The following is a 7,865-nucleotide window of genomic DNA, read 5'->3' as shown; positions in this document are numbered from 1 at the left end:
GATAAGGGACCAAGCTTGAGGGAAGGCAGGGGGTTATATGGGCTAATGCACAGAGATACACAGAGAGGGAGGCACTGGGGGTTCATGAGTAGAGCCTGAGAAGGGAAAGAGAGGGGGATACTGAGGAGCCAGTGTGAGCTGGTGGTTGGGTCAGACAGCATTAGACCAAGGGAGTGTGGTAGTGAGCAGAGCTCAAGGACTGAGCAGAGGAAGAGAAGAGCACTGAGTGGCTGATTCAGAGAAGGAGCGAGGCAGGGTGGGCTTATTGACAGAGCTGAAAGGCGACAAGAGAGACTTCTTTATAGGTGAATGTTCCTTCAAGGAAAACAGAAATTTCCACTAGCTTGGCTCTCTGGTCCAGTGTGATGTGAACAAGCTATAGGATACTATATAGAAGCCATCACCAGGTTCTGGAACTCTATCTGTTGGAAAATGTACAAAGATAAAAAGGAAAAAAAAGAGTGGAAAAAAATGTTTATCTCTCGAGGAAATGCAGTTTATACATCCTTTGTACAGGAATCAGATCCATCCTTTCACGACTTTCTAAAACAGCGCAAATGGTTGCTTGAGTTACACAACTGTCTAGAGTTTACTACTGAGACCCCTAGTGCAGTAATGCAGCCCAGATGTTGGTTACACGTAAGCAGGGCTTGATTTTTTTTGTCTTGCAGTGCAAATGCTGCTCAGGCCAGCCTGCAATATGAGCAGGGGGCCAGAGCCTCCTTAATTTGCTGTAACCTCTCTTTAATCAGCAGAGAGTATCCACTATAGTGAAGGTCTCATTGCAGTGGTCTCCCACCCTCTGTCCCCCTTTACAAATAATCATTTTTAAAACATCTAATCATTGTTTGTTTAGATTTGTATCAAATGCTCCTTTTGTAAAGTCCTGTGATCTAGGGTTGTGTGTATGAGTGAGCAATATGCAGCTCTCTCTGCAATGACTGAGTAAGCAATTCACAGAGATGCCATGGAGATTCATTAGGCGTGAGATGGTCAGCGTTCCTCCTACTTACCACACATCAGTGACATCAGCGAGGGACACACTGCTCCTCCAATCAAGGCTCACTCTCCTGTGAGGCACCATGAAGCTCTGAGAGGTGGGTGTCCCTCATTCTCCCTGGGAGACCAGCCAACATCAAACTGGCATTCCAAATTGGTTTGAAATAAAAAAAGACATCACAGTTATTATATATGTGTGCAATGAAAGAATATGAATCCTGGTCTTCTCCTATGGAAACTGCAGAATTAACATGGTCTGTTTGGCCAGGACATAAAACCCTGTTTGGGAAATATTTCCAGGAATCTGAGTCACTGCAAGAGTGTAGTAATACAATACAGTGTGTGGACATTGGCTGGGCTCCTGTTTTTAGATTGATCTATTCAAAAATAAGAAGTGCCAGACCCTCTTAGTTTAACTATGGGGTACTTGTGTTTACATTTTGTGTGCTGACAACTCATAAGACAGACCTGTCAAATCAGGAAGATTATTTCCTTCTTCCCCATGTGGCAGCTGTAACATCTGCCTGTGGGTGACCTTGTGTCCGCCCCCCTTCCCACCTGACCACTGTCAAGCACCAAACAAAACCTTTATTGCTTTTTCTCAACCAGGCAATTGTGAGTCCCTTGCATGACTTTTTTTTTTAAAAAAGTTCAACAGCCTGGATTCAATCACTGACAACTTCCAAATAATAACAGAAATCTGATATTTCTAAAAAAAAAAGAAAAGCATAAATTGCTGCATCTGCAAGTACTGGGTCTAGAAGCAGCCCAGGGAGCAGAGTGTGTGCACACACACACCCACCCAGTCCATGACACACTCACACAATCCATAAGACACACGCAGCCCATAACACATTCACACAATCCATAAGACATACAATACACAGTCCATAACACACTCATGAACTCCCAGTTACACACACACACACTCACACAGACACACACACCATGCATGAGCTCCCAGTCTCCAGTATCTCCCACATACTCACACAGACACACGCACTATGGATGAACTCCCAGTTATACACACACTAAGCATGAACTCCCAGTCTCCAGTCTCTCATACACACACACACTAAGCATGAACTCCCAGTCTCTCTCTCTCTCTCACTCACTCACACACACACACACACACAAAGCATGAACTCCCAGTCTCCAGTCTCTCTCTCACACACACACACACACACACACACACACACACACAGCATGAACTCCCAGTCTCCAGTCTCTCTCACACACACACAAAGCATGAACTCTCAGTCTCTAGTCTCTCACACATGCACTCACACACACGTTTTGCCTGAACTCCCAGTCCATCACACAAATACAGGCCAGCTGGCAGGGCGCTAGCAGAACAGGCTGCAGAGGGTCATTACAATCCCTGCCAACCACAATCACCCTGCAATTGACTCCTGCTGGCCTGGTGCTGCAGTGAAGACCTGACGGAGGGAGACAGGGGAGAGCCAGAGGGAGAGAGAGGGGTGAGGAAGAGAGAAAAGAAGGAGGACAAGATGGAGGGGTGAAATGTGTGGAGACAGGTGGAAGGGAAATTAGGAAAGAAGGTGAAGGGGAACAAAGGATGAGAAGACAGGGGGAAAAGTGGGAAGGCTTTTGGGAGAAGGAGCAGGGAGATGGGGGGAAGGGACAGACTGGAAAAGAGGAAGAGGAGAAGCCCCATTTCCTTCACATTACCGACCCTAAAGAATGTTTTAACATGCATGAATCAATTCCCAGTGGTTAGTGATTTGTAGTGATTTCCAGTGTCCGCAATTTGAGAGCACCGTTCCTGTTTCTATTTTTCCAAAATCTTTGGCAACATACCTGCAAAAAGTGATCATCACGTCAATTACACAGCACAGACTCTGCTGCGTCCTTCTGCGTGAGACTGAGACAGGGCTGTCAGCTGGGCCCGCCCGTTCACTGATTCTAGACAAATGTCAATTGAGGCAAATTCAATTCCATGATTCACTCCACACTCGCAATCCGCTCGGATTCCTCCCGTTGCACGAGCTGTTTGGACACCGTCACTCCTTTCGGGGAAGTGAGTGACGCTCAGAATGACAGCAGAGTACAGGAAATCGGCAAAAAAAGGGATGCAAACAGACTAAAAAGGTTCACAGTAGCTTTTGATTTTCGTTTGTATTGCACACTTATGAAAGTCAAACCTTGCAAGCATGCACTTCATTTTTCTATGTTTTAAAATACCTATGCCATGCATTTTCTCTGCTTCTCCGGTGTACATCGTTTTTTACCACACCTCTCTGTGCTTTTCCCCCAATGTGCTTATCTAATCTGTACTCTGTTTTGACCAGAACACAGCCCTGTAAACCCCTTTAAAGGGGCAAATTTATTTCAGTCTGTGCCTCGTGCCAGATGCTCAGCTCTGCAAGAGCATTAACGCTCATCTTGTTAGTGAAGTATTTCAGTTGAGCTTAAAGGCAACCATGAGGAACACAGCTGTCTCTGACTGGCCAGTGAGTTCCCAGGCCAGCTGGCTGCTCCCAGCTCAGATCATGTCAACCCAGCAGGGAAATCACAGGAAAGCAGGGATAACGCGCACTACCACTTTTAGCGTTCCTCCCAAAGCTTTTACAAGAGCGTTTGGCAGGACTGTCGTCTTTGAAGTGTGGGAGGCCTATAATTTCTGCACCGTCCTTGAGCTGTCAAAACAGCTGTAACCCGAGCCTGCTTGTCTGCAGCGCGGGCAGACATGACGGGGCAAAAAGGAGACACGAGGTGCGTGATCTTGCTCCTCAAAATCCTGGGTACTTTACCCTACCGCCAGCCCGAGAAAAAAAAAACGCGGCTCTCTGCACTGCAATCTCCTCCCCGTCTCTGGTCCCCGGAGGAGATGCGTTTTGGCGGCCGTCCAGATGTTGCTTCCCAGCATCTGGTTCTCGTCCGGGTCTGCGGACGCCTGCCAGATGCGCGCCGATCTACAGAATCCATACCTCTGCCACTGCAAACAAAATCTACATAGCAGGAGGGGTGGGGGCAGCTTTTAAAATGGGGGCTTCAGTTCAGTGTGTGAGCCGCAAAGCCCTGGCTTTCACATTCTATGGTTAAGATCACTAACTAAGCAGCTCTCCAATGCAGTGACAGCCCAGATGAGAGATGCACACAGAAGCAGGCCGGTGGACTGGAATCTGGTCCTCAGGGTCCAGATGGTCTTCTGGCGTTAACGCCATCTGAGCTATGAAGTGAATAATCAGTCCCCCTAATTCATGAACTGAATTCAACCCATTCTAAAGCAGGCAGTGCCCGGGACTTCGAAAGACTAGCTCAGAAGAACATGAGAGTAAATAGATCCTTGCTTCTTTGGCTCTTTCAGATGAGGAGGCTGCACTGGACAGGATACGGGCCGGACAGATCAAGACCACGCAGCGTGTGATCTCCCCAGTTCCGCTCTACGGTCTCCGAATTGACGGGTTGATTTAACGGGCCAATCAAAGTATTTTCTCATAGGGGGGCTTGTGGTGCACTTCTGGAGCAGCCGACCCAGCAGGACCGGCAGGAGCGAAGGGTCCGATCTGAGGAGGATGGCAGGCGCTGTTGTTCAGTAACAAGTAATAGGTTTATTCCATGCTGAAAAAAAAGAAGAAGGAGAACACAACGTTTCGGCCGTGGAGCCTTCTTCAGGTGTGAGAGAGACAGGGCAGTAGGCAAAGGTACAGTAGCGGGAGAACAAAGGCTGGGAGGGAGGAGGAGTGAGAGGCGGGAGCAGGGGACAGACAGAGAGGCCAGTCAGGAGGTGTGAAGTCAGAATGGGTGCAGAGAGGTGTGAAATGAAACTTCCAATGAATGGAGAAAATTTAAAAGAACAGTAGTCTGTCGTTAAGAGAAGGGAGAAGGTGTGATCCTCGCTGCAGAATAATTTTGGTTTCGGTGGTCTTTCTGATGTAGGAGTTCGGAAAACCGTCTTCGAGAACACAGACGGAGAGATTAGAGTGGTCGTGGCCGTCAGGGGTGAAATGAGAAACAGTGGGCTTGGAGAGATCTTTAATCTTCACAGCCCTGACGTGTTCTCTGGAGCGGTCTCCGAGTCTTCGGAGCGCTGTTGTGCAGTGCTGCACTAACTCGGGTGAGAGATGTCTTAGGGGTCTTGGGGTCGCAGTGTGGAGCACTGGTAAGGGCTGGGGGCCCGTAACTGGAAAGTTGTGGATTCAGATGCCGGTGGGACGCTGCAGTCGTGCTCTTGAGCGAGGTGCTTTACTCAGCTTTCCAGGAAAACACCTGGCTGTTTGAATGGAAACAAATACGAGTCACTTTGGTGTAAGAGCTAAGTGTCAGCCAAATAATTATACAGCGCTAAATATTAAAGTTATTCACGGATAAAATATGCCTTCTCCAGATGGGAACCAGGAAATTCTGATGATGTTACTTACAATGAAGCAGGCTGGAAACGTGACCCTGATTTTAGACAGACTGACAGAAAGACAGACGGATTAAAGTAACCACGTTAGTTACTCCAAACTACTGTTCTTAATGGCCTTTGCAAGGGTGTTAGGCTTTTCCTCCTTCTGGCTTAGACTTCAAATTACCCTGGGAGATAAGCAAACGTACTGTTGAGCACAGAACGCATTCCGTGTCTAACATGCTGGAGGTGATGTGGAAAAGTTCCGACTGCGGATTTGGAAAAGCCAGGAGGAGGGATGGGTCTGATGGCAAGATACTGTCTCCTGTGCCCCGAAGCGATGAAGCTCCAATTACCAGCATGGTCGTAAATCCTCATCTGATCCAGCATTCAAGAGTCTCTGCCTGACACTGGACTGATTGCTATCATGCCAGAGACAGGGGAAGGAGAGTGAGTGAGAGAGGAAGATGGGGAGAGAGTAGGGCGGGAGCTCACTGTGCTGCAGATCGCTTCCTTAACTTTTGTCCATGCCCTTAATTTCAATTAAACACACTGAAACAATGACTTTATATACTGTATATTAGATAGCATTGCTGTCTCACGACACTGGGGCCCTGGGTTCAATTCCCGTCCTGGGGTGCTGTCCGTGTGGAGTTTGCATGTTCTCCCCAGGTTTGCATGGGTTTCATCAGGGTGTTCGGGTTTTCAAGCCCAATTCAAAGACATACAGTACCAGTACGTTGATTCGCTTCTGGGGAAATTGGCCCTGGCGTGTACGTTTCTGTGTGTGCCCTGTGATGGACTAGCATCGGGGTGACAAGTCATAACTCACGTTGGAATCGTGTGTGGAGTTACATATTTCAATGAGAGAGTAAAAAAGAACAGCTAGAGCTCAGAGGTTCACTGTCATCGATTGCTGCCAGGACAAGGTGACTATGCCCTTCAAGGCAAAGGCAGATTAAACCTGGAAGTGACAGTCAAAGCCCGAGATACAGCGCGCACAAAGCACGAATATTCAAAAGTTCACGGAATAACAGGGAGAGGGCGGAGAGCCCGCAAGTGAGAGAGAAATTCAAAGTACGCGAGCGGAGTGAAATGAACTCTTCTAATCTCCAGTTCCTCTGAGAGTGGGGTGCGAAAGTACAAGAGAGGAGAATATCTGAGGGGGGGGAGGAAAGAGAAAAGTCGTGGAAAGACAGGAGAGAGAGAGAGGGAGGGAGAGAGGCACAAAGACGGCGAGAGAGAGAAGTGGGAGGGAGAGGGCGAGTGAGATTTTTTCCGGCGGTTTCCCCAGCTGTCAGACACGACAGCACTTGGAGAGAAGCTGCAGACAGAGGTGAGTTGACTTTTCTTCAAGTGGCAACACCAACAAAGAACGCTTTTGGAAAGTGCATCGTCTTCTTCCCCCTCTTGCTTTTAAGAAGCTCAAGAGCGTACGCTTTTGCAGCAGAAGGCGGCAAATGTTTTTTTTTATATAGTTTGTTCTTAGGCTTCAAATATATTCCTATGCCTTCCAGTGTATTCATTTAGCAGGTCCAACGTGTGCATATGCATTTCCAAACAATACTGTATGTGCACACGTTTGAACATATTTTTGAAATAGGTTTTGACCGCAGATGTCTAAAATCGAGCGCATCAATGTCTCAGCACCTCTTTACGAGAATGCGGTTTGACACGTGTAGCTCTTTTGTTTTTTGTTTTTTTTTTACTTTTTGGTCTGTTTTTTGGGGGGTGTCAAGACAAAAGCTGACATGTCATTACTTAGCCTACGGTGTAAAGTTACGTTTTGCTTTTGGTTCCTTCACGATCCCAAGACAAACGCTTTTGCAGTGGTCGCTCCAAGGATTTGGCTGTGACCTGAGATTTAGGAAACACGGCGAGCAAAAACTGCTGAGTCTATTATTCATCTCTGAAGGGCAAAACCACTCTGGGATTAGACGTGATTCACACATTAAAACACACCGCCGGATTGAACACTGTATTAAAGAACGCGTTCTGTACGGCATTTTAAGACCATGCCTATGAATATTTCTTACTGTTATTGCATGCTCTGATGAGGCTGCCCTGGTTGTGCAAACTGGCAGCAGGTCATCTCAGCATCGCTGGTTCACACCTGGCAGCCGTCCCGTCTTCATCGTTTTCCATGAGCGTTGGTTCACTGGACCTGCGAATAGGCCGAGGGTTGTGTTATTGTCACCCATCAAGCTGAGCAACGGGTAACAACTCTGTGTCACAGATGCAAAATCGCGTAAATCGATGTGTAATACACTTCATCTGTTAGGTCGCACGGCCTGATTTATTTATCGGTGTACGTATCCAGTTTAGATGTATGGTACGGGGATATTGTGTAAATAATACAGCGAGGTTATCAGGTAATTAAACCACCATGCGTTTGTTAGAATACATTACCTGAAAAAAGACAGTACAAACTACTGTAATAATATTTTTTTGCAACATAGTCTTCATACAATACACAGAAATGGGCTATGGACGCTTAATTTGTTGCTCGCTC

Source organism: Atractosteus spatula, chromosome 13, assembly GCF_055471065.1.
Source record: "Atractosteus spatula isolate fAtrSpa1 chromosome 13, fAtrSpa1.hap1, whole genome shotgun sequence".
Lineage (NCBI taxonomy): Eukaryota > Metazoa > Chordata > Actinopteri > Semionotiformes > Lepisosteidae > Atractosteus > Atractosteus spatula.
This window is presented reverse-complemented; position numbering follows the sequence as displayed.